This window comes from Salvelinus alpinus, chromosome 3, assembly GCF_045679555.1.
Source record: "Salvelinus alpinus chromosome 3, SLU_Salpinus.1, whole genome shotgun sequence".
Classification (NCBI taxonomy): Eukaryota; Metazoa; Chordata; class Actinopteri; order Salmoniformes; family Salmonidae; genus Salvelinus; species Salvelinus alpinus.
The window spans coordinates 61,916,933-61,944,018 of NC_092088.1; the positions used below are offsets into that span (position 1 = coordinate 61,916,933).

The following is a 27,086-nucleotide window of genomic DNA, read 5'->3' on the forward strand; positions in this document are numbered from 1 at the left end:
TGTTAATACAAGCTTCAGATTACACTGACAGACAAATTAAGTTGTAAACTCTTAGTTTCAGACAGACCGAAGATGGTCATAAACCATGTACGCATGTATACACACACACACCACACATACCATTTGTTTTTCAAAGAGAGGTCCATGTTATAAATCTGCTGTCAATGTCAGGATGGCTTCTGGAACAGGCGATGGGAAGGACAGGATTCTGAATGATGTCGGACATTTCCCAGAAATAGGAAAACATGTTACCGTGGCGATGGCAACATATACAGACAGCCAAACCATGTGTGTGTGCGTGTGTGTGTGTGTGTGCATTTATTGTGTGTTTGTGTGTGAGAGTGTGAGAGAGAGAGAAACAGAGAAAGAGGACAGAAGGAGGAATGACAAGAGAGGCCTAGTGAGGAATAACATCTGTCAACAATTACAGCAAAGTGGGCTCAATTCCACAGACCCACGATCACACACGCACACACATGCGCACACACACAAACACACACACACAAAGGCATGCCTTGGTTGGGGTTATCATTCAATAGAGGCGGCAGGTACCACTCATGGGGCAGCAGGTAGCCTAGCGGTTAGAGCATTGGACTTGTAACCGAAATGTTGCAAGATCGAATCCCCGAGCTGATAAGGAAGAAATCTGTTGTTCTGCCCCTTGAACAAGGCACTTAACCCAGTGATCCTAGGCCGTCAATGAAAATATGAATTTGTTCGTAACTGACTTGCCTAGTTAAAAATAAGAGACAAGTGTACACTCCTCGAAAAAAGGGTTCCAAATGTTTTTTGGGGCTGTCCCCATAGGAGAACCCTTTTTGGTTCCATGTAAAAACCCTCTGTGGAAAGGGTTTTGACATGGAACCCAAAAGGGTTCTACCTGGAAACAAACATGTTTTTTCAAAGTGTACTCCTAGGGACACTTTGCGGGACACTTAGGGACAACCTAAGACAAAATATATCTAAGAGTGCACGGTATGGAACTCGACAGAGAGGAGGATATCAATTACAAGCAAAGGCGGTCAGCTCTGAATCAGGCCAATAGTCTTAAAGTGAAACAGATATGAGAAGTCACCATCCCAGTCTCCATCTATAGAGTGACAGGGTGTAGTTCACAGGAGGTCGGTGGCACCTTAATTGGGGAGAACGTGCTCATGGTAATGGCTGGAACGGAATTAGTGGAATGGTATCAAATACATCAAACACATGGTTTCATGCGTTCGAGACATTATTATGAGCCGTCCTCTCCTCAGCAGCCTCCACTGGTGTAGTTGTAGTATCTATCAGGCCTAAGGACAATGATGACAGGCTTGGTTAGATCAATAACTGCTGTTCTTCTTCACTCAGCCAACCTAATCATTTCATCAATAGGGCCAATCAACAAACTGCTTCATCAATACCTTTGGCACTTGTATTGACAAACTGTTACTGTTGTTACTGCAGTTACACTTTTTATGTTTGCTTGCTACAATGTTTCTAGAATCAAACAAAGCATGGTGTGTTATTGTGTGTGTGTGTGCATGCGTGCGTGCATGTGTGTGTGTGTTTGTGCGTGCATAAGTGCATGTGTGTGTTTTTGGTTGTTGTGGGGGGAGGCCAGAGGGAGTGGCTCATTTTGGAAGTAGGTTGCTCTTTTGACTCTTACATGGAGCAGACCTTTGCTGACAAGTTCCTGAAATACCAATAGGGCTTCATTACAAACAGAAATAGTCCGCAGCAACCCCTCAGACGATCCTGCAGATGAAGAAGCGAGGTTCTGGAGGCCACGGGCTGGCGTGGTTACACCTGGTCTGCGGTTCTGAGGGCGGTTGGACATACTGTCAAATTCTCAAAAATGACATTGGTAGACATTGGCTTATGGTAGAGAAATGAACATTCAATGATCTGGTGGACATTCCTGCAGTCAGCATGCCAATTGCACACTCCTTCAAAACATGAGACGTCTGTGGCATTGTGTTGTGTTACAAAACCGCACATTTTAGAGTGGCCTTTTATTGTCCCAAGCACAAGGTGCACCTGTGTAATGATCATGCCGTTTAATAAGCTTCTTGATATGCCACACCTGTCAGGTGGATGGATTATCTTGATAAATGAGAAATGCTCACTATACAGTAGGCTGACAGTACATGGCCTTCAGATTGTAGGCATGCATAAGACAAAGGCAAAGCAGCTAGTGAGGTACTGCTCTGTGTCAGCGGTCATGGGCAGCCTTGCTGTGTGGAGAAGACGGTGCTATCTGTTTCCATAAGTGTCCAGATATCTGTGTCCTTTGAAATGTTTGAATCCTTCTCGACTGTAATGTGATTTGTGGATTCAAATCAAGATTTTAAAATGTGTGTGTGTGTGTGTGTGTGTGTGTGTGTTTCAGCGCTAACTTAATCCTGATCCTCATCCTTTAGGCCCCTGACACAAGTCAAGTGACACTCAGTGACATATTAGACCACTTTAGTCCCTCTGGGAAAATGGCTGGAGTGGGGCCCAGATTGGCTGGTTCCTCTCTGCAGTCTGATTCCTACCCATGTAGTCTGGTTCCTCTGAAGGTTTCCTCCTACCAATGCAGTTTGGTTCCTCTTAAAGTTTCTCCCTACCCATGTAGTCTTGTTCCTCTCAAGGTTTCTTCCTACCTATGCAGTCTGGTTCTTCTTCCAACCACATGCAGCATGATTCCTCTCAAGGTTTCCACCCACCTATGTAGTCAATTTTCAATCAATTTTATTTTATATAGCCCTTCGTACATCAGCTAATATCTCGAAGTGCTGTACAGACACCCAGCCTAAAACCCCAAACAGCTAGTAATGCAGGTGTAGAAGCACGGTGGCTAGGAAAAACTCCCTAGAAAGGCCAAAACCTAGGAAGAAACCTAGAGAGGAACCAGGCTATGAGGGGTGGCCAGTCCTCTTCTGGCTGTGCCGGGTGGAGATTATAACAGAACTATGCCAAGATGTTCAAAAATGTTCATAAGTGACAAGCATGGTCAAATAATAATCATGAATAATTTTCAGTTGGCTTTTCATAGCCGATCATCAAGATCGGCTATGAAAGACTCCATGGATATAGTCTTGTAGTCTTGTTCCTCTCAAGGTTTCCCCCTAACCATGTAGTCTGGTTCCTCTCAAGATGTATTCCTACCCATGTAGTCTGGTTCCTCTCAAGGTTTCCTCCTACCCATGTAGTCTAGTTCCTCTCAAGATGTATTCCTACCCATGCAGTCTGGTTCATTTGAAGGTTTCCTCCTACCCATGTAGTCTGGTTCCTCTCAAGATGTATTCCTACCCATGCAGTCTGGTTCCTCTCAAGATTTCCTCCCACCCATGCAGTCTGGTTCCTCTCAAGGTTTCCTCCTACCCATGTAGTCTGGTTCCTCTCAAGATGTATTCCTACCCATGCAGTCTGGTTCCTCTCAAGGTTTCCTCCTACCCATGTAGTCTGGTTCCTCTCAAGATGTATTCCTATCCATGCAGTCTGGTTCATTTGAAGGTTTCCTCCCACCCATGTAGTCTGGTTCCTCTCAAGATTTCCTCCCACCCATGCAGTCTGGTTCCTCTCAAGGTTTCCTCCTACCCATGTAGTCTGGTTCCTCTCAAGATGTATTCCTACCCATGCAGTCTGGTTCCTCTCAAGGTTTCCTCCTACCCATGTAGTCTGGTTCCTCTCAAGATGTATTCCTATCCATGGAGTCTGGTTCATTTGAAGGTTTCCTCCCACCCATGTAGTCTGGTTCCTCTCAAGATTTCCTCCCACCCATGCAGTCTGGTTCCTCTCAAGGTTTCCTCCTACCCATGTAGTCTGGTTCCTCTCAAGATGTATTCCTACCCATGCAGTCTGGTTCATTTGAAAGTTTCCTCCCACCCATGCAGTCTGGTTCCTCTCAAGGTTTCCTCCTACCCAGTCAAGGAGTTGGTCCTTTCCACTGTTGCTTTAGGCTTGCTCTTTGGTGTGTAGGCCTGGGTTACAGTTCAGCACTTTATGAAAAAAAAATATTTGTAATATTCTTATAATGTTGTAGAAATTCAATTATATTGATTGATAGCTATATGGAGTTGTTGGCAAATGTCAGCACTCAGGAGCCTAATGTGATCTACTTAATTCCATCATACTGTATACAAGCCTATTCTTCTGGTCATTACACACAGCATTGATTCTCGGTCCTCTTACAAATGCATTTACAGCACCATCTGTGCTATTGATTGAGTTTCAACCCACTGACATTAAGACACTCTTCTACTATATTCTGCAAGGCAATCTTCTTCATCTTAAACTACTGTATCTCAGTATAGATGAAGGGAAGGACACAAGAAAAGAGTACCGGGATACATCCGTGGTATTTAGTGAACTTGTCTTTGACTCCCTTCATTATTCTCCAGAGCTACAGTAGTGTTTACCTTCCGAATAACAGAGAAAAACAGAGGTCATGTCTCTAGTCAGGTACCCAACGATTACTGCTCCTAACAGGGGGTAGAGAGATCTGTGTGTGTGTATGTTTGTGTGTCCCTGTCAGTCTGAAGGGTGCTGTCAGAATGTTCTCAAAGGGCACAACCTCAGCACGGAGCGGGAGAGGAGACAAGCAGTCAGTCAGATTTATACACACACACACTACTTTTTGACAGTAGTAGAACAAAGCATTTGTAAACAAGTTGAGATGTTATAAGACTCTCCTCAGACGAATCTGCTAAGAAACGCTATCTGGAGTGGTTCAAGAGTGGCTAAAAAGTCATAACATTGTTCTAAAATTAACCCACAAATAGCACTGTTTGGAGACCTGGAAAGCCATAGTCACTCAATCAATAACATAATAACATATTTATCACAATCTGTTGATAATTTGCCATTATAAAGGTTCAGAATCTATGTAAGAGATCATAGCACAGATAAAAAATATACAGCACATGGAAATCAAGAGATACCGAATAAAATACCTATGGGACTCCCAATCACAGCCAGCTGTGATGGAGCCTGGATTTGAACCAGTGACTGCTCTTACACTGAGGTGCAGTGCCTAAGACCGCTGTGCCACTCGGGAGCCTGTTATTAAAAGGATAGTCTGAGATTTTGGCAATGAAGCCATTTAATTACTTTCCCAGAGTCAGAAAACAGAAAACAGATATATTTTTCTACAAAAATAAACAAAAAAACATGCATCCCCTGCAGTACCTCCGCAGACCCCTAGGGTATTATGTCAGAACCCAGCAAAATGTTATCAGATTTTACATCATTACAAAAGCAAATGATTGGGAATGGAAAATGTTAAGGGAATGATGACAGAAGTTAGCATTTGGCTTATGTTCACCTACTGCTTGTACATTTACCTGAATTAATGTAACCTGTGAGAGTACTTTCCTGACCCAATGAGTCATATTATATAGTTACTCAGCTTTACCATCAGTATAGCTTCTAGCACTCACCATCATCGCTGTATAAATTACTGTAGGCTACTTTATCTTCATTTAAACGCCAGATGGCTGCAAATGCATTTTTAAATGTGCATCACACAGGTGCAGTAATTCTCTCTCTCTCTCTCTCTCTCTCTCTCTCTCTCTCTCTCTCTCTCTCTCTCTTTTCTTCGAAAAGAAAGCGCAGGGGCGGACCCGAGCGCTGTGATAGCACGGCTCCAACCCCAGCCTCGGACGCGTCCACCTCCACTATGAACGCTAAAGCGGGGTCCGGTTGCGCCAACACAGGAGCGTCAACAAACAGCACCTTCAACCGCTTGAAAGCTCTGTCTGCTGCTGCCGACCACTGTAAGCGCGCCGGCCCCCCCTTCAGCAGTGAGGTTTTACCCCGGATAAACCTCCGGTAGTAATTGGCAAACCCTAAAAACCGCTGCACCTCCTTTACCGTGGTCGGAGTCGGCCAATTACACACGGCCTTAACACGGTCACACTCCATCACCACCCCCGAGGTGGAAATGCGATAACCCAGGAAGGAGACAGCTCGTTTGGAGAACACACATTTCTCAGCCTTAACGTACAGGTCATGCTCCAGCAGTCGCCCAAGTACCTTGCGCACCAGGGACACATGCGCGGCGCGTGTAGTGGAATAGATCAGGATATCATCAATATACACCACCACACCCTGCCCGTGCAGGTCCCTGAGAATCTCGTCTACAAAGGATTGAAAGACAGCTGGAGCATTCTTTAACCCATATGGCATGACAAGGTACTCATAGTGGCCCGATGTGGTACTAAAAGCGGTTTACCACTCATCTCCCCCCGAATACGCACCAGATTATACGCGCTCCTGAGGTCCAGTTTCGTGAAGAAACGCGCTCCGTGAAATGATTCCACCGCCGTAGCGATAATCAATGCACGGACACAGACCTCCCTCCTTTTTCTTCACAAAAAAGAAACTCGAGGTGACGGGTGACATGGAGGGCCGAATGTACACCTGTCTCAGAGATTCCGTGACATATGTCTCCATAGCCAGTATCTCCTCCTGTGACAATGCGTGACTCCTGGGAAGTGCAGCGTTTTCCTGGAGGTTTATCACGCAATCCCCTCGTCGATGAGGTGGTAATTTAGTCGCCCTCTTCTTACAGAAGGCGATAGCCAAATCGGCATATTCTGAGGGAATGCGCACATTGGAAACCTGGTCTGGACTCTCCACCGACGTAGCACCGATGGAAACTCCTACACACCTACCTGAACACTCCTCTGACCACCCCTGGAGAGCCCTCTGTTTCCATGAAATACTGGGATTGTGATTTGCCAGCCAGGGAACCCCCAGCACCACCGGAAACGCAGGTGAATCGATAAGGAAGAGACGAATCCGCTCCCTATGATCCCCCTGCGTTACCATGTCCAGTGGAACCGTGGCCTCCCTGACCAGCCCTGACCCTAACGGTCGGCTATCTAAGGAGTGCACGGGAAATGGAGGATCTATCGGTACCAGCGGAACCCCCAACCTATGGACGAGTCCGCGATCCATAAAGTTCCCAGCTGCGCCTGAATCGACTAGCGGCTTATGCTGGAGAGAGGGAGAAAACTCAGAAAAATACATTTATAAAAACATGTGACCAACAGGGAGCTCTGGGTGAGTTTGGTGCTGACTCACCTGGGGTGACCGAGAAGTGTTCTGCCTGCCCTCTCGACTCCCAGACGAGCTCCTCCAGCACCGGTCGGAAGTGTGCCCTCTCCGACCACAGCTGGTACAGGAGGAGCCTCCTCCTCCGGTCCCCCTCGCTGCAGCCCCCCCTAACTCCATCGGAATGGGAGCGGGAAGTCCAGGAGATGGAACTGACAGGGCCCTTTCTGAACGCCCGCGGGCAGCTAGCAGGTTGTCCAGCCGAATAGACATGTCTATAAGTTCACCGAGAGAGAGAGAGAGTGGTGTCCCGACAAGCTAGCTCCCTGCGGAACTCCTCCCGGAGGCTGCACCGGTTGTGGTCCATCAGGGCCCTGTCATTCCACCCCGCGCCAGCAGCCAAGGTCTGGAACTCCAGCGCGAAGTCCTGCGCCCTCCTCCTCTCCTGCCTAAGGTGGAACAGCCGTTCACCCGCCGCTCGGCCCTCAGGAGGGTGGTCGAACACGGCCAGGAAATGGCGGGTGAACTCTGGGTAGTGGTCCCGAGCGGAGTCTGGGCCATTCCAAACTGCGTTGGCCCACTCCAGGGCCCTACCCGTCAGGCAGGAGACGAGGACGCTCACACTCTCTTCACCCGAGGGGGCCGGACGAACGGTAGCCAGGTATAGCTCGAGCTGGAGCAAAAAGCCCTGGGACCCAGCAGCTGCTCCATCGTACTCCCTCGGGGGTGCGAGACGAATTGCGCTATAGCCGGACGCCGCCGGAGGAATGGGTTGAGTCGTCGAAGGCAGAACTGAGGGGGAGGTAGGGAGACCACTCCTCTCCCATCGCTCCATTCGCTCCATCATCTGGTCCATCGCAGACCCAATACGATGGAGGATGGTTGTATGATGGAGGACTCGCTCCTCCATAGATGGAAGAGGGGTGGCCGCTGCTCCTGCTGACTCCATTGTGGTGCGGGCTTCTGTAACGCGAGGGTGCAGGAATCAGGCGCAGAGAGCAGAAGGTTAGGACAAACGTATTTAATACTGGTACTGACACGGTCACGCCAACACACTAGGCGCATAAAACCCCGATCGGCCCAAACCAGGACCCACGACAGTACGGCGTAAATACAACAAAATACAATCCACCACAACCTAACAGAAGGAACAAGCCCGCACAATAGCAAGCGGGCATGCCAGCTTAAATAGCCCTAATTACAACCTAACAAGGAACAGGTGAAAACAATAAGACTCAACCAACCGAACAGGGAAAAAGGGATCGGTGGCAGCTAGTAGACCGGTGACGACGACCGCCGAGCACCGCCCGAACAGGAAGAGGAACCGCCTTCGGTGGGATTCGTGACAGCCCCCCCAATTTGGTTCTGAAATCACCATCACCCACTAATGAACTTGTCAGTATTGCAAATTAAGTGTTTGAGCTAGTAATGTATCAATATTTATAATTTACAAATAAGCTATGACATAGCCAATGAATATATAGCACAGCTTTGGATTTCACCATCATCTGAAAATTGTTTGGAAGTGTTTACGGAATGATCTTCTCTTCTCCTCTCCCTTTGGCCACTAAGTGCACCTTGCAAAGTGATTTCTGTCCTCGTTATGAAATTCTCAACTTTACCATGTACAGTTGAAGTTAGAAGTTTACATACACTTAGGTTGGAGTCATTAAAACTTGTTTTTCAACCACTCCAAAAATGTCTTGTTAACAAACTATAGTTTTGGTAAGTCGGTTAGGACATCTACTTTGTGCATGACACAAGTAATTTTTCCAACAATTGTTTACAGACAGATTATTTCACTTATAATTCACTGTATCACAATTCCAGTGGGTCAGAAGTTTACATACACTAAGTTGACTGTGCCTTTAAACAGCTTGGAAAATTCCATGGCTTTAGAAGCTTCTGACAGGCTAATTGACATCAATTGAGTCAATTGGAGGTGTACCTGTGGATGTATTTCAAGGACTCCCTTCAAACTCAGTGTCTCTTTGCTTGACATCATGGGAAAATCAAAAGAAATCAGCCAAGACCTCAGAAAATAAATTGTAGACCTCCACAAGTCTGGTTCATCCTTGGGAGCAATTTCCAAACTCCTGAAGGTACCACATTCATCTGTACAAACAATAGTACACAAGTATAAACACCATGGGACCACGCAGCCGTCATACCGATCAAGAAGGAGACGCGTTCTGTCTCCTAGAGATGAACGTACTTTGGTGCGAAAAGTGCAAATCAATCCTAAAAAAACAGCAAATGACCTTGTGAAGATGCTGAAGGAAACAGGTACAAAAGTATCTATATCCACAGTAAAAACGAATCCTATATCGACATAACCTGAAAGGCTGCTCGGCAAGGAAGAAGCCACTGCTCCAAAACCGCCATAAAAAAGCCAGACTACAGTTTGCAACTGCACATGGGAAAAATATCGTACTTTTTGGAGAAATGTCCTCTGGTCTGATGAAACAAAAATATAACTGTCTGTCCATAATGACCATCATTATGTTAGGGGGGAAAAGGGGGAGGCTTGCAAGCCGAAGAACACCATCCCAACCGTGAAGCACGGGGGTGGCAGCATCATGTTGTGGGGGTGCTTTGCTGCAGGAGGAACTGCTGCACTTCACAAAATATATGGCATCATGAGGAAGAAAATGTATGTGGATATATTGAAGCAACATCTCAAGACATCAGTCAGGAAGTTAAAGCTTGGTCGCAAATGGGTCTTCCAAATGGACAATGACCCCAAGCATACTTCCAAAGTTGTGGCAAAAAGGACAACAAAGTCAAGGTATTGGAGTGACCATCACAAAGCCCTGACCTCAATTCCACAGAAAATTTGTGGGCAGAACTGAAAAAGCGTGTGGGAGCAAGGAGGCCTACAAACCTGACTCAGTTACACCAGCTCTGTCAGGAGGAATGGGCCAAAATTCCCCCAACTTATTGTGGGAAGCTTGTGGAAGGCTACCTGAAACGTTTGACCCAAGTTAAACAATTTAAAGGCAATTTTATAAAATACTAATTGAGTGTATGTAAACTTCTGACACACTGAGAATGTGATGAAAGAAATAAAAGTTGAAATAAATCATTCTCTCTACTATTATTCTGACATTTCACATTCTTAAAATAAAGTGGTGATCCTAACTGAATTAAAACAGGGAATTATTACTAGGATTAAATGTCAGGAATTGTGAAAAACTGAGTTTAAATGTATTTGGCTAAGGTGTATGTAAACTTCTGACTTCAATTGTATATCTAAAAATGACCGTATACACTGATTGTTTAAAGCAAAATGACCCAAACTATTGTTGAACCTGAACAATCAAAATAAAAACTATTGTATGCTCAGTTCAGCAGTTAGCCAATTAAACTCAACTCCAGGATTTCAGGTTTTCAGCACCCAAAGAATAGCCCGCAATTACACACGACATTGTTCTGTGTAATTGCGGGCTATTCTTTGGCTGCTGACATCAGTAGATTTTGATAAAAATGTAATTTTATATGACAACAATAGTCGTTGCTCAACTCCATCGTAAATCGTGGAGTTGAGTTATGGCTCTGGTACCTTCATTTTATTCCGGTAAAACACCATTTTCAACAGCACATGAATAACAGTAACCTAGCAAATTACATAGGTTGTCACTAAACTAATAAAGCCTAATAATATAGCCATTTTAGCATTTGAATGTGCTGTGCAGATGGACAAGATCAGGAACAGGCTGCATACCTCGCGTTGGTCAGCGTGTGTAGCTGGGCACAGTGCGCAGTTTGACTAGGCTATTGATATTGCAAAATGACTTGTACATCAATGAATGTCAACAGTTACATGCAGATCGACATTGAAGCAGATATGACGCATCAGCTGTCACAAAAGATGAGAGGTATTTTTGGAAGGTAGAAATAATGTAATATGAACAACAACAAAAATGTGAACCGGTGATTCGTAACGTTTGGATCGATTTTCTGACGGATGCATGCTACATTTGGATCGGTATTGGGTCCGCCACCGATGGACTTGTATCTTAAACATTTGAATTGGGGACCGATGCGTATCGTTGAATCGTTACATCCCTATTATTTATGGTCCAATCAGAGCAGCAGCATTTCCAATTCTGCTCACAGCTGATCCTGATCCATACACTGTATTAAAACAGGCATTGAGAGCATAAAACAAAGATGTCTCTTTACGGTGTCACAACTTAACCCTATCTCTGCCCTCTCTCACGCCCCCATTCTCTCTCTCTCTTTCTCACTCTCCATCTTCTCTCTCACTTACTCTCTCTGCCAGCAGCTTTCATCGATATATCCTCTATCACTTTCCATGCCGCCTTTCTCTCTCTCTTTCTTTCTCTCTGCCCCCTTCTCTCTCTTTCTTTCTCTCTGCTCACTCTCCCTTCTCAGCCCTCTCTCTTTCTCTCTCCCCCCTTCTTTCTCTCTCTCTTTCTTTCTCTCTCTCCCTCCCTCCCATTTGTGTGTTAGACATTATTGTTCCTTCAGCAGACAGTCAGACACCCTTAAACAACTGGGGATGGCATGAGAGTCAGACAGGGAATGTCCTGCCAAGACTCTGACGATATGGGTATTAGCGGGAATGAGTGTGTGTGTGTGTGTGTGTGTGTGTGTGTGTGTGTGTGTGTGTGTGTGTGTGTGTGTGTGTGTGTGTGTGTGTGTGTGTGTGTGTGTGTGTGCCTGCACATGCATTTCTGCATATGTGTGTGTGTGTGTGTGTGTGTGTGTGTGTGTGTGTGTGTGTGTGTGTGTGTGTGTGTGTGTGTGTGTGTGTGCCTATGTGCGCTTGCATTCGTGCGTGTTTTCCCAGACAGGGGATGCCAGTGGTGTGGGTAGGGAAGACAAACCCCACACTGAAACAGCTGTGTAGAGCCAAAGACAGACAGCACAGCTAAGCACATTATTACCTAGGGCTGACCGCAATTTGTGGACTGTTCGATTGTTTGGTCAATAGGCTGTTGGTCAACCAAGATTTTTTTTAGTCAAGCAATATATTTTGGCACACGAGACACCTGTCTGATTCGCGCCGATCTCAGAGATCTAATCCATTGAAGAGGCTGAGACTAATCCATTGCGGAGGCCGTGTGAATGGCACAGTCCATGAAAAAGGGGAGTGTGGCTAAAATGCACAACTCTCTCCAGAATGGGCTCTCTCCCGCCAATTTGTGCACATTCATTATTTTATGACTTCATTGTGTGAAATGTTTGCCTTGATTGTTGGTGTCTATCTATTCCCCACTACATATATGACCAGTAGTACATTTACAGTTAATTCCTATAATTTCTGATCTACAATGTTTGCTTGGTTGTGGTCATTTCTGTTAATGCATTCTAAATATTATTATTCCAGTCTTTTGCCGTTCTCATTGTCAGAGTGGACACTTTGTTTACAGAGCGCTACACTTGTGAGAAACACGTTTTGGTTTATTTCATTCCATTTACGAGTTTTGTGAATTTAGTCATCGTATTTTGTTTGGAGTGCTACTGTCAATGTTGAGTAAGGACGCGCACCGGATTGCACATAGAAGTAGGCCTATAGACTACCTGGCCTGCGCGCAAATGTTGGATTTGATAGTATTACTGATTGGCTTAACGCACCACCACTAATGAGCTGTGGAGCTTCTCAAAGTAATGTTTTCTTCACCTCAATCAGCAAGCAAACAAAGTCTGTTTTTACATCCATTGAGAATGACAATGGTTCCTCAATGTATTTGAAAAATCTTTCCATCTCTCTCCCTTTCGATAACCACTCAAAGCGAATGAAAAAAATGTCATGCTCTGATTTGGTGGAAACATCATAAAATAGGCCTACCTGATTAGCTCTTATCCCTTGCACAAATAGCCTACAGCTGTATCTGTCCCGATCTCACTGGCTTGGGAAACTTTGAGGGCCCAGAATATTTTATACAATGTTGCAAGTTTGCTAGTGCAAGCTTTAGGCTGGACCCAAGTTGATAGTTGATACAATGTTTCAAGTTTGTTGCTGACAAGCCATGTGTAGCCAATGTGATTTATAGGATATGTATTTTTATCAGGATATTTTCTACCTGCAATGTTTTTATTTGTTGGCTTTATGTACGCTATTTTTACATAGTTGGCAATGGCAACATAAATTACTTTTTAGGTTTGTATAATTTTCATTTCAATTTGGATAGAATTTTGATTAACCACATGACAATGATTTTGAGATACGAAGATGTGTATATGAAAACCATAACTGGCACGCAGATCGGTAGAAATTGGAAGATAAATTGCCATTCCACATGAGAAAGGTTGCCGACTCCTCATGTAGCCTATTACCGGCAAAATCAGGAGAGTAGAAAGCCAGCAGGAGTAGGAGAACGATGGTCGGGTCAGGTTAATATGTTGTTGTTTTTTACCTCTAGTTATCCTGATATCTGACTCCCTCTTGAGTCATTTGTGTCTTATTTCATCAAACAGTTCGCTTAAAGCATCAGACAAGCATATAGTTGATTTTATTAAAACACATAGGTGTGTCTATATATGGAAAAATACACGTTAAAGAATTTCAAACAATCGATTGGTCAACAGAACAGACGACTTTCAGTTGACAACAAAAAAAGAATTGTCAGGGACAGCCCTACAATTACCCAACATTCCTGCTCCACAGAGACACACGGCAGTCTAAGAGACTAAGTGAAGACAGATGAAATGGCATCAGAATCCCGGAAATATGCTGAGAAATATGTGAGATTTGTACATAACTGGACAAGAGAAATACCTATATAAGAATGCTGTTCATTGACTACAGCTCAGCATTCAACACCATAGTACCCTCCAAGCTCATCATCAAGCTGGAGGCCCTGGGTCTCAACCCCACCCAGTGCAATTGGGTCGTGGACTTTCTGACGGGCCACCCCCAGGTGGTGAAGGTAGGAAACAAGATCTCCACTTCGCTGATCCTCAACACTGGGGCCGCACAAGAGTGCATGCTCAGCCCCACAAGAGCGCCTCTTCAACCTCAGGAGGCTGAAGAAATTTGGCTTGTCACCTAAAACCCTGACAAAATTTTACAGATGCACAATCAAGATCATCCTGTCGGGCTGTATCACTGCCTGGTACAGCAACTGCACCGCCCTCAACCACAAGGCTCTGCAGAGGGTGGTGCGGTCTACAGCACCAAATGTCACAGGAAGGCCAAAAATATCATCAAGGACAACAACCACCCGAGCCACTGCCTGCTGACTCCGCTACCATCCAGAAGGCGAGATCAGTACAGTTGCATCAAAGCTGGGACCGAGAGACTGAAAAACAGCTTCTATCTCAAGGCCATCAGACTGCTAAACAGCAATCACTAACTCAGAGAGGCTGCTGCCTACATAGAGACTCATATCACTGGCCACTTTAATAAATGGATCACTAGTCACTTTAAACAATGGCACTTTAATAATGTTAATATAGCTTTCATTACTCATCTATTATGTATATACTGTACCTTATACCATCTACTGCACCATGCCTATGCCGCTCATCCATATATTTATATGTACATATCCTTATTCTTCCCTTTAGATTTGTGTATTAGGTAGTTGTTGGGGAATTGTTAGATTACTTGTTAGATATTACTGCACCGTTAAAACTAGAAACACAAGCATTTCGCTACACTCACATTAACATCTGCTAACCATGTGTATGTGACCAATACAATTTGATTTGATTTGAACTCTTGTCAATTAATTAAGACATTGAATAGACACTGTATCAAATCTCAAGAAGCAGAAATGTCAAATCAACCAATCAATGACTAGATCAATAGATCAGTCAAGTCTTGAATCATTTTAGAGACAGACACTCTTTCCACTGATCTAAACAGAACAGACTTAACTGAGTAGGATATGGCTGTGTTTACACATGCTGCCCAGCTCTGATCTTTTGCCCAATTATTGGCGAAATAACTGGTTTGATTGGGCAAAAGACCAATTATTATTGAAAAAATATCTGAATTGGGCTGCCTAAGTTAACGCAGCCATTGTGATGGATATTATTACCTACTGTAAAGTGACAGTAACATTTGAAACAGTGTAAAATAGCTTCGGGTCCTGCATGTTTTTTGTATGGATGATTTGTCTACAACAGCTGTTCAGATATGGCTGCATCATGTGAGCTCAGCTCCTGATGTGTGACTGTAGCTGGAGCCTGTCCGTTCCACTGTATGTAATGTCAATAACATAAAACATTGCTCTTCACAACACAACCGTGTCACTGGAATGACACGAAACAGGCCCGCAAACAATCAAAACTTAAAATATAGGCTACTGCTTTAAAAAGGTGAAAACTACAAAGAACCCGACTACGAGCACCTCACGCTTTAAAAATAAGTTTGCTACATGACAGCGAAACAATCCTCACCATGATGTGCTCTGGGGCCTAGGCTACTTCAGAAATAACCAACATTTTATGCAGAACAGCATCCATTCCGTATGCACAACTCGGATACATTGCTGATAGTTTAGTAGCCTAAAATCCAAGAAACTCACCTCGAGCTGCTCCTTGCAGAGAACGTCCGAGGAACGACTATTTCCAGATGTGGCTTGGGTGTAATATTAAAGTAAGTTCTTTCCTTGATATAACAGGTATTCCCCCCTCATTTCCCCCTTTCTTTCACGAGTTGAAACTCAGTCTTCCCTTTCTCATCTTGCTCACTCTCGTCCTCTCTTCTCTCTGTACCGAACACGTCCGCTTGGAAGAGAAACAGATTTGCAACAATCTCGACTGGTCCCGTCCTTTTCTCTCATTCTGTTCTCTCTCGCGCGCAGTATGCCAGCCCCCAACGTCCGGGATGCGTGCTGCAGCGGTTCAGCGCCACCGGCAGACAGAGGGAAACGAACGGAGCAGAATGGAGCAGCGCGGGCGAACTTGCTGCTCTCGTCGTGGCTCGAACGCTGATCTGGAGTGACACGTTTTAGGACGGTGGAGGGAAGGGGATAGGAGACGGTATCATAGGGGCTATTCAGACGGCCGGTGTTCCTTTGCTTGACAGAAACAATCCCTTACATAATTTTACTGTCGACCACTTTGCTTCAAAGATCATGTTTCCTTTGTCATATAAATAGTCTATTTGCTAGCGTATGTGTTAACATACAATGCAATGTAGATCAAATAGTGGTGTGTAAAATGTCCCACTGGGCTATGGTCTGTCACAGTCTGTGAGATCTCTTGAGTCAGATTCTTTAGTCAGTGGCCATATCCTGACTGGGTTAGAAACACTTTGGGTCACAGCCTATTCCAGAGGAAATCCTGATCCCTGTCCCCTCACGAACTAGCCTATAGAAACTCAATTGGTAGCTAATTCCTCTTAGCACTACACTACCTCTCTGACTGAGCTTTGAAACAGAGCCGTCGTTGTGTCTGAATGGGTTTAGTGTCAGAGATGGTGAGGCTGTACAGTATGTACTGCTCCTTGCCCCTAGGGCCTTATCGTCCAGAGGTTGGTGGGAAAAGGTTGTTAAATGCCAGTCAACATTACACAGAGGGACATTTCTTTCTTTATTTTCCCTTTTGTATTTTAACCATTTGTACATCGTTACACTGTATATATACATAACATGACATTTGTAATGTCTTTATTCTTTTAGAACCTCTGTGAGTGTAATGTTTACTGTTCATTTTTATTTTTTATTTCACTTTTGTATATTATCTACTTCACTTGCTTTGGCAATGTTAACATATGTTTCCCATGCCAATAAAGCCCCTTGAATTGAATTGAATTGAATTGACATGATCCACTGTTTGATGATTCATGGTGAGTGGTGTCTATTGTATCAATTCATGGAGAACATTTGGAACGTTGCTTGAACCAGTAACCTTGTTACTGTGCCATAAAGGTTCAGACCCCAAGGTAGAGGCCATACTATGCCTTCATATAGATAACACTTTTAGACTATGTGAAAATGGATAATGCTATCCATAATTTTTTATAATTGAATGATTCTTAAGTCATTGCTCAATTGATAGTGTCCGGTTCATAGCTCTACACATGAGGTCCAGTACCAGTCTATAACCTGACTGATACCTGAGACCCCTATCACTGTTGAACTCTGAATGACCCTCTACCTCCCTCTCACTTTCTCTTGCTCTCTCACTCTCTCTTGCTCTCGCTCTCTATCTCTCTCTTGCTCTTTCTCTCTCTCCCTCTCTCTTTCTCTGTTTGTGTAAACTGTACGCATTTATAAACTGAATTGCTGCCAAGAACATTACCCCCACTTCTCTGATCACCCTCATCCCATCTATTCCCCCTTTCTCACCCACCACCTCCCTCTCCTTCCCCATTCTCCAAGGCTATAATCCCCACCTCTCCTCTTCCACCTCCCTCTTCCCTCTCCTCCTCCAGCCAGTGTACTGCTCCTGTGCTAATATAATTCACAGCTGAAATTAGATGCACTGATGGAGTGCAGCCGCTGCATTCTCCCCAACAGCCTCTCTGTGCATTCTACTACATTAGGTGAGGCCTTATGACACTTTATTCCCTATGTAGCGCACACATTTGTACCAGAATCCATAGAGCTTTGGTCAAAAGTAGTGCACTAAATAAGGACTAGGGTGTCATTTGGGAAGCACCCTCAGAGCTTATTTACAGGACTGACTGATGATGAGGGTTGTGGGCAGGACTCTCGTTCAGTTTTGAACCGCAGCAGTTGTGGTTTTTTAACTGTTCATTTATTAATCTGTGACTCTGCCAACATGTATAGCATACATTTCTTGCTGCATTTACAGTTAGTGTGGGTGTGTGTGTGCGTGCATGCGCAGGCACGTTTGTGTGTGTGTGCACCAACTAATGAAAGTAATTGCCTTGGGCAGTCAGTTGGGCTTGTGATAGAGTGTGTATATTTGATCATATAGCTTGGAGCTCAGTCCATCTAATGCTTCTTCCATACAGCACACTGAGTGGGGGTAGCGTCTCATTTGACCGATACTATATCCACATTTCTTTCTTTTGCGGTTGGTTATGTGGTTGTGATGTGACTGTTGCAATACACTGATGCTGTTGAACAAAATGCAAGTGTGGTATGCACAATTTGTATCCAATGACTGGAGACCTACTCAAATAAACTAAACTGTTATTTGTCACATGCTTCGTAAACAACAGCTGTAGACTAACAGTGAAATGCTTACTTACAGGCCTTTCACAACAATGCAGAGAGAATTTAATTTAATTTAATAATAACACATAACTTGGCTATATACACGGGGTACCAGTACCGAGTTCATGTGCAGGGTTGTGAGGTAATTGAGGTAGATATGTACATATACACTACATTGACAAAAATGTGGACACCTGCTTGTCAAACATCTCATTCCAAAATGAGTCCCCCCTTTGCTGCTTTAACAGCCTCCACTCTTCTGGGAAGGCTTTCCACTAGATGTTGGAACATTGCTGTGGGGACTTCAATTCATCACAAGAGCATTAGTGAGGTTGGGCACTGCTGTTGGGCGATTAGGCCTGGCTCGCAGTCGGCATTCCAATTAATCCCAAATGTGTTCAATGGGGTTGAGGTCATGGCTCTTTGCAGGCCAGTCAAGTTCTTCCACACCGATCTCAACAAACCATTTCTGTATGGACCTCGCTTTGTGCACTGGGGCATTGTCATGCTGAAACAGGAAAGGGCCTTCCCTAAACTGTTGCCAAAAAGTTCGAGGCACAGAATCATCTAGAAAGTCATTGTATGTTGTAGCGTTAAGATTTCCCTTCACTGGAACTAAGGGGCCTAGTCCCAACCATGAAAAACAGCCCCAGACCATTATTACTCCTCCACCAAACTTTACAGTGCATTGGGGCAGATAGTGTACTCCTGGCATCCGCCAAACCCAGATTCGTCCGTCAGACTGCCAGATGGTGAAGCATGATCCATCACTCCGGAGAACGGGGTTTCCATTTCATAAAGCTCCCGATGAACGGTTCTTGTGCTGATGTTACTTCCAGAGGCAGTTTGGAACTCGGTACTGAGTGTTGCAATTGAGGATAGACAATTTTTACATGCTACGCGCTTCAGCACTCGGCTGTCCTGTTCTGTGAGCTTGTGTGGCCTTCCACCGAGCCGTTGTTGCTCCTAGACGTTTCCACTTCACAATGACAGCACTTACAGTTGACCAGGGCAGCTCTAGCAGGGCAGAAATGTGACAAACTGACTTGTTGGAAAGGTGGCATCCTTTGATGGTGACACGTTGAAAGTCACTGGGCTCTTCAGTAAGGTCATGCCAATGTTTGTCTATGGAGATTGTATGGGTGTGTGCTCAATGTTATACACATGTCTGCAATGGGTATGGCTGAAATAGCGAATCCACTAATTTGAAGGGGTGTCCACATACTTATGGATATATAGTGTATATGATTTTTTAATATTCACTATTAGCAATTGCTGATTTTATGTTCAATACAATTCAACAAAAATGTAATGTATTGTTGTTTTGCTATATATTTACTGCAGCATACTGTTAATTATGGTGCATTGTGGATTAATATTGTGGGAGGAGAAAGAATTGCTAGCTCATTAACATATTTTAAGGCACGGTAAGTGGCTATGTTTATTTACTATCATAAAAAAAAATTGGGGGGGGGGTGGGCTATGTCTGTTGTGCACCCGTCAGTGAGAGTCCTGTACCAATTTAAGTTATATGTGGTATTAGTTCCCAAGAAATGTAATTTATATAGGGAACAGATCAGAGTGGTAGCAGGTATAGGCCCACCCACTTCGGAGCCAGGCCCACCCACTGGGGAGCCAGGCCCAGACAATCAGAATTAGTTTTTCCCCACAAAAGGTTATTTATTACAGACTGAAGTACTCCTCGGTTTCATCAGCTGTCCGGTTGGTTGGTCTCAGATGATCCCGCAGGTGAAGAAGCCGGATGTGGAGGTCCTGGGCTGGCATTGTTACACGTGGTCTGCAGTTGTGAGGCCTGTTGGACCTACTGCCAAATTCTCAAAAATTACATCAGACGCGGCTTATGGTAGAGAAATAAACATTTGATTCTCTGGCAACAGCTCTGGTGAACCTTCCTGCAGTCACGCTTCCTTAAAACTTGAGACATCTGAGGCACTGTGTTGTGTGACAAAACTGCACATTTTAGAGTGGCTTTTTATTGTCCCCAGTACAAGGTGCACCTGTGTAATGATCATGCTGTTTAATCAGCTTCTTGATATGCCACACTTGTCAGGTGGATGGATTATTTTGGCAAAGGAGAAATGCTTACAAACAAGGATGTAAGCAAATTTGTGCACAAAATTTGATAGAAATAAGCTTTTTGTGCATATGGAACATTTCTGGGATCTTTTAACACTTTACATATTGCGTTTAGATTTTTGTTCAGTATATTTACCCATGTCCATTTGATCTGTTTTGCCCTGTAGTCAAACCCAGTTTGGAAGCCTTTGTTTAGACCTCTATAAGTGCAAGTAATATAAAACTCCTAGTATACATTAATTTGCTGTAATATGCAAATGCATACAGGCAACCTGCTTGCTCTAATACCTTGTAATTACAGTAAAATATTGCAGAAATAATTTTTTACATTTTAATAGTTGCTTTTACTGTGTTGTACTGTGTTTTATTGCTCTTCAACAATATTTTCAGTAACGTTTACAGAAATGTTTTACTTGCTATAACTCTTGATATGTGTTTTTTTTATCAACCTTGGTAAAATGCACTGACTGTAAGTTGCTAAAGACAAGAGTGCTCGCTAAATGATCAAAATGTAAATGTAAATGTCAACATTTAAACTTCCAAAGAACACTGGGTAGTATGTCGCTGCATGGGTAATTCCAGTAATATACTGTAAATTAGATTACAGTAACATGTTTGGTACTGTAAAATGGATTACCGTAAAATGGATTACAGTAGCTGTAGTGGCCAATTGCTCTAAGTTACTGTACATTTTACCAGAAATGTTTTACAATGTACACACACGTGCATGTGTGCACACACACAACCACTCCGACCAGGAACTGTCAAGAGAAGAACTGACCCTTTAATTGGATACATGACGATGATGCCGGTCCAGTTAATGAGCCTATAGGACGATAACAAGACAGATATCAAATGTTTTCCTTATATTTTTTTCCCCTTGTTATGTTTATATTTATTGTTCTGTTTCTGGGGTTATTTTGATGTGTGGTGACCACATTCCAGTCTTCATTGTTTATGTTATATAATAATGTAATTTTCCCATGGTGAATTAAACATATACATTAAGTACATTGTAGCTAGTTATTAATACTTGAATAAAAGAACACTTGTGAATGTTCGACTGAAACAACAGAATTTAGAACTCTATGCTTTTGGGTATTTCAGAATCTGTCTGTGGTGCAGGTACTTGTTTATCATTGTAGAGAGAAGACCTACAGTAACAGGGTCAAAGTTAGGTCAGGTGACTAGCAGGACTAGACCCTGGTCATAAGATGAAGACCCTTAAGGCAGAGAAGGTCTGTGAATCATATGATATGAGAGGCCCATTTCATATAGCTCGGTCTCCTGTTCCTTCCACTATAGGATTTATGCCATCTATGTTCACAACCTACTGGAAGGCTAGCTATCACCATATTATAAACCATATTCCAGAAATACACTACACTACATGCACGGCTTAAAATATGCAACGCGCCAGAAACTTTCCCCGCCCACAAAATATTTCCACAATTTCAAGGCCAGGTATGTCCTGCTCTACCATATGGGAGTCTCTCAAAGCATACCTACGTGGCCAAATTATTTCCTATACAGCCAACCAAAACAAAGCTCACTCTCAGCAACTTCGGGACATGAGCGAATCCATAGCCACATTGGATGAGAAGTATGCTACGGTTCCTTCCTCTGATCTGCATAAAGAGCGCCAACTACTCCAATCTGAATTTGATGAGCTTTCTACCAGGCAAGCTGAACATTTACTCTTGCGAGCTCAATACAGAGTGTATGAACAAGGCGACAAGGCCAGTAAACTCCTTGCACATCAGATCCGTATATCTGAGGCCTCATGTTTAATCCCACAAATAAGGACCCTGTCTGGTGCCACCACAGTTATACATAAAGAGATCAATGATCAATTCAAACAATTTTACTCTGCGCTATACACCGCTGAATCTCCTCAAGACCCTTTGCTGATTGATTGATTAATTCTTTAATGGCTTGAATATGCCTTCAATTGATATAGACTCCCGTGACTGTCTAGAAAAATAACTTACACCTGAGGAGATTGCAACAGCAGTGTACGCAATGAAAAGTGGTAAATCACCGGGTCCGGACGGTTTTCCAACTGAATTTTACAGGACGTTTTCTGGTCTGCTTTGCCCATTCTTGTCTCGATTATTTGCAGAGTGCCTTAATACCTCAAAGCTACCGCCTAGTCTTTATCAGGCTTCAATTTCATTACTATTAAAGAAAAACAAAGACCCCCTGGAATGTGGATCCTATAGCCCAATCTCGCTTTTAAACTGTGATTACAAAATCCTAGCCAAAGTTTTAGCCATCCGTATGGAGGGCTCGCTGCACCAAGTAATACACTCTGACCAGACTGGCTTTGTGAGAAATAGGCATTTGTTTTTCAATATTAGACACCTTATGAATATACTGTACTCTCCAGCGTTGGGGGACCCGAAGGTGGTGGTCTCACTTGATGCGGAAAAAGCTTTTGACCGCGTTGAGTGGGACTACCTAACAGCTGCCCTTTATAGATTTGGCTTTGGCCCCAAATTCATTGCATGGATAAAGAGTCTTTACTTTTCTCCCATGGCTTCGGTACAGACTAACAACTTGTCCTCTGACTATTGTCCCTTGCACCGCGGATCCAGACAGGGTTGTCCACTCTCCCCCTTGTTGTTTGCTCTGGCAATCGAGCCTCTCGCCATTGCACTACGCTCTAATGATGCCATTCAAAGTATAATCAGGACGGGCTTGGAGCAGAAAGTCTCGCTATATGTTGACGACCTCCTTTTGTTTATCTCCAACCCTGATACCTCATTGCCACGTGCCTTATCTGTTCTTAAAAAGTTTGGATCAATCTCAGGATACAAGCTGAATCTTGGCAAGAGTGAGCTTTTTCCTGTAAATAAGGCTGCTTTAAAGTGCTCTTCTGCAAGTTTTCAGTTTAGGATTGTCCTGGATCAATTCACCTACTTGGAGTTAAAGTGACAAGGAAATATTCAAATTTGTTTCAGGAAAACTTTGTTGCTCTAGCAGACAGTTTGCAACAATCTTTTACTTTTTGGAAGTCTCTACCTCTTTCTCTTATCGGAAGGATTAATGTCATTAAAATGAATGTGTTGCCCAAATTTGTATATTTATTTCAATGTTGACCCATTTTTATTCCAAAGTCTTTTTTTAATTCACTGGATCAAACATTCATGTATTTTATTTGGGATGGCAAGGATTGGTAGAAAACATTTACAGAAGCCTAAGGCACTGGGTGGTTTAGCTCTACCAAATTTTCAGACATACTATTGGGCAAATTTCAGAGCCCTTTTGTACTGGCTGCAGACTGATCCTACTGGCCCTAGACCACTCTGGGTCCAGATGGAGTCGGAATCATGTAAACCTGCTGCACTTTCTTCTGTGTTGTGCTCATCTCTCCCAGTGTCCCTAGGCAAAGGTGTGTCAACCCAATTGTAAAGTAGTCTCTTAAAATTTGGAATCAGTTCCTTTTAGCCTTTAGCCTCCGAGGCTTTTCTCTATCAGGCCCAATTAATCAGAACATTTTATTTCCTCCATCTTTGAATGATGGTGCTTTTGGCATCTGGCACTCACTAGGCCTCTCCTCACTAGCCCAATTATTCTTTGATGATACATTTGCCTCTTTTGCTCAGCTACAGGAAAAGTTCAACCTCCCCCATCCGCTATCTCCAGACTAGGAACTTTGTCAGAGCTAACACACCTGCATTTCCCCATAGGCCTGCGAATACAGCTATAGAGAGCATCTTTGAGCTGAACAAGCTTCCTAGGGGCGCAATTTCAGATGTATATGCAATCATTCATGACTTACAGAACCCTTATTTGGTGCCTTTAAAGACTCGATGGGAAAAGGATTTGGGGGAGGAACTTGGGGAAGACACCTGGGAATCTGTGCTGCACAGGGTGCATTCGTCCTCTTTTAGCACTAGACACAGCCTCATTCAATTCAAGGTGGTTCACCGTATCCACTGGTCCGGGGCCAAACTTGGAAGAATATTCTCTGATTTTGATCCTACCTGTGTCAGATGTAAACCGGAACCAGCCACACTGTTGCATATGTTTTGGGGCGGTCGTAAACTGTCAGGTTTCTGGGAATTAATATTTAAATGTTTCTCTAATATATATGACACTGTTATAGATCCGTTTCCCCTTACAGCCCTTTTTGGTGTACTGCCCATAGGTAACCCCCTGTCAAGAATCCAGTTGGACACTGTTGCTTATACAACTATTTTAGCTAGACGGCTAATACTACAGAACTGGAAGATGGCAGCTCCCCATCATATTAATATTGGGTGAGAGATGTGTTGTGCTCTCTGAAACTAGAACAAATTTAAGTCAATACACGTGGGAACCCCAAACTGTTTTATGAGGCTTGGGCTCTATTCCGGTCTTACTTCAAACAGTCCATCCTCTGATGGCATTCATTTTAAAACAAAAAGAAGTCTGTATTTGACTCCCCTGTGACTTAAGGGTTGGATGAGGATTTTATTTATTTTTGGGGGGGGGGGGGGCATTAAGGTTGATGATGTGCTTATTGATTGTGTCCTGCGGATGCCTTGTTCGGTCAGAGACAAAAATGTGAGCTTGTTTTGCCCTGTTTTTTTTGAGGGGGGTTTACCTTTTGTTCACGCTTACATAAAATTATTATAATTTATTTTCTTTTAAAGCATTGTAAACTTTTTTTTTGGTCCAGTGGATGGTCGGTCTGTGGCCATGACTGTCTGTGAGTGGTTGCATTTCTCCACCCCTATCCCTTGACTCTTTACAGGAACAATGGTGAGGTGTTTGCTCTGTCCCTGTATTACAGATTGCCCTTTAACCTTTGTAGCCTTCTGCCCGGTGTGTTTAACTTGTCGAAAGTACGGTATCTTTAAAGCTAATTATTTATTTTTTAAATAGTTGAGTATATTATTTATATTGTTTTGTGTTGTCTTCTGTGTAAAACTGAATAAACAGAGTTTAAAATATATATATATTTCCACAATGCACAAAAATTAATACTGTAAAACGCATTTATGGTATTTTCCTGTTCATTCTACGGTGTATTATTGTTGAAATTATTACAGTATGCTTTCAAACAAATGTGCAGTATTTTAGTGTGCATTCTATGGTAATCTACTGTATTCAGTTTATACAGTATCATACTGTTGACTAATGCAGTAATTTACGGATAAAATTACAAAAACGGGTAACAGTGTATGTGTGTGTGTCAGGGGGGTTATTTGCATATTCCAAAGTTAAATCAGTGGGGAGCATCACAGTGTGAAACAAGCATTCTTAGCCCCATGCAGCACTGGGCTCATACAATATTGAATCTTTTGTCCACTGCAGACTCTATCTGTATGGCTGTGAATAGAATAGAAGGGAGAGAATTGGGGCAGAAAACTCTTAACTCCATTCCAAAGTTCTATTCTAGAACACTGTTTTTCTGTTTGTTCACAGATGTACACTACTGCCATCTGAGTGCTTTGAGTTGGATACCAACGTCTGTTTTGTAAACAAAGTCTGTGAAAGCCAGTGTGTGTGCATCATACTGTAGTGTACAGTAAGTCCTAATCCTTTGAAATATGCTGTTATTGTTCGAGGCTTGATCAGTGGGATACGAACGTTGACATTTTGGTCACTGCTTGTACTGACTGAATACAATGGGATAGAACCCCCCCCCCCCCCCCCCCCCCCCCATGGTGAGACAAAGCAGAATAGATGAGCTGCCCAGTCTGTTTACAATCCAACTACAATCCTTTCAGATCTCTGAAATAGAATAATCAAGGATCCAGAGCAATAGGGAAAGCTATGAGGTTGTTTTGGATGGATTGGGCACTATACGCACCACCGCATTATTATTTTGATGGAGTTTTGAGTCCAAAAATGTTTTTTTTTGCGGTGTGCAGACAGCATCCCTGTTCTGGCTCCACACACCTGCAGTACACTGATTTATCTTCAAGAAATGGAGTGCAGCAATCACCTGCCTTCACCTATACAGTGAGCACCATAATTAATTGGACAGTGACCATTTCTTTAGTTATTTTGGTTCTGTACTCTAGCACTTTGAGTTTGAAAGGATACAATGACAATGAGGGTGAAGTGCAGACTGTCAGCTTTAATTTGAGGGTATTTTCATACATATCGGATGAACCGTTTAGAAATTATAGAAGCTGTTGTACATAGTCCCCCTCATTTTCGGGCATCAAAAAACATTGGACAGTTTAACATAATGTAGAATAAAGTAATCATTGTTAATATTTGGTCGCATATCCTTTGCATGCAATGACTGCTTGAAGTCTGCGATGCATCGACAACACCAGACGCTGGGTATCTTCCCTGGTGATGCTCTGCCAGGCCTGTACTGCAGCCATCTTCAGTTCCTGCTTGTTTCGGGGACTTATTGCCTTCAGTCTCCTCTTCAGCATGTAAAATGCATGTTCAATTGGATTCAGATCTGGTGCTTGACTCGGCCAGTCAAGGATTTTCCACTTTTTGGCCATCAAAAACCCCTTCGTTGCTCTAGCGGTATGTTTAGGGTCATTGTCTTGTTGCATGAAGAAGTGCCGTCCAATGAGTTTGGAGGCATTTGGTTTTATCTGAGCAGATAAAATATTTCTATAGACTTCAGAATTCATTGTTCTACTTCTGTCTTCAGTCACATCATCGATGAAGACAAGTGAGCCTGTTCCACTGGCAGCCATACAGGCCCAAGCCATATTACCTACTCCACCATGTTTCACAGATGAGGTGGTAGCAATTTCAAAGATTTTACTGAGTTACAGTTCATAAAGGAAATGAGTCAGCATGTACAACAGCGTGTTCCTGTTCCCGCCAATATCCAGGATATTCACACAGCCATTGAAGAGCAGTGGGACAATGTTTTACAGGCCACACTCAACAGAC

General features: G+C 43.4%; 1 protein-coding gene across 2 annotated transcripts in view; it reads right to left on the minus strand.

Annotated features, from left to right (window-relative positions):
* Positions 1–15,936, minus strand: part of LOC139571072 (leucine zipper putative tumor suppressor 2 homolog) — an 86,702-nt gene extending 70,766 nt beyond the window's left edge. For both annotated transcript variants that reach the window (XM_071393592.1, XM_071393593.1), the window contains exon 1: positions 15,525–15,936. The gene's annotated coding sequence lies outside the window, so the exon portion shown is untranslated. The remainder of the gene's footprint in view (positions 1–15,524) is intronic.
* Positions 15,937–27,086: the final 11,150 nt, after the last annotated feature.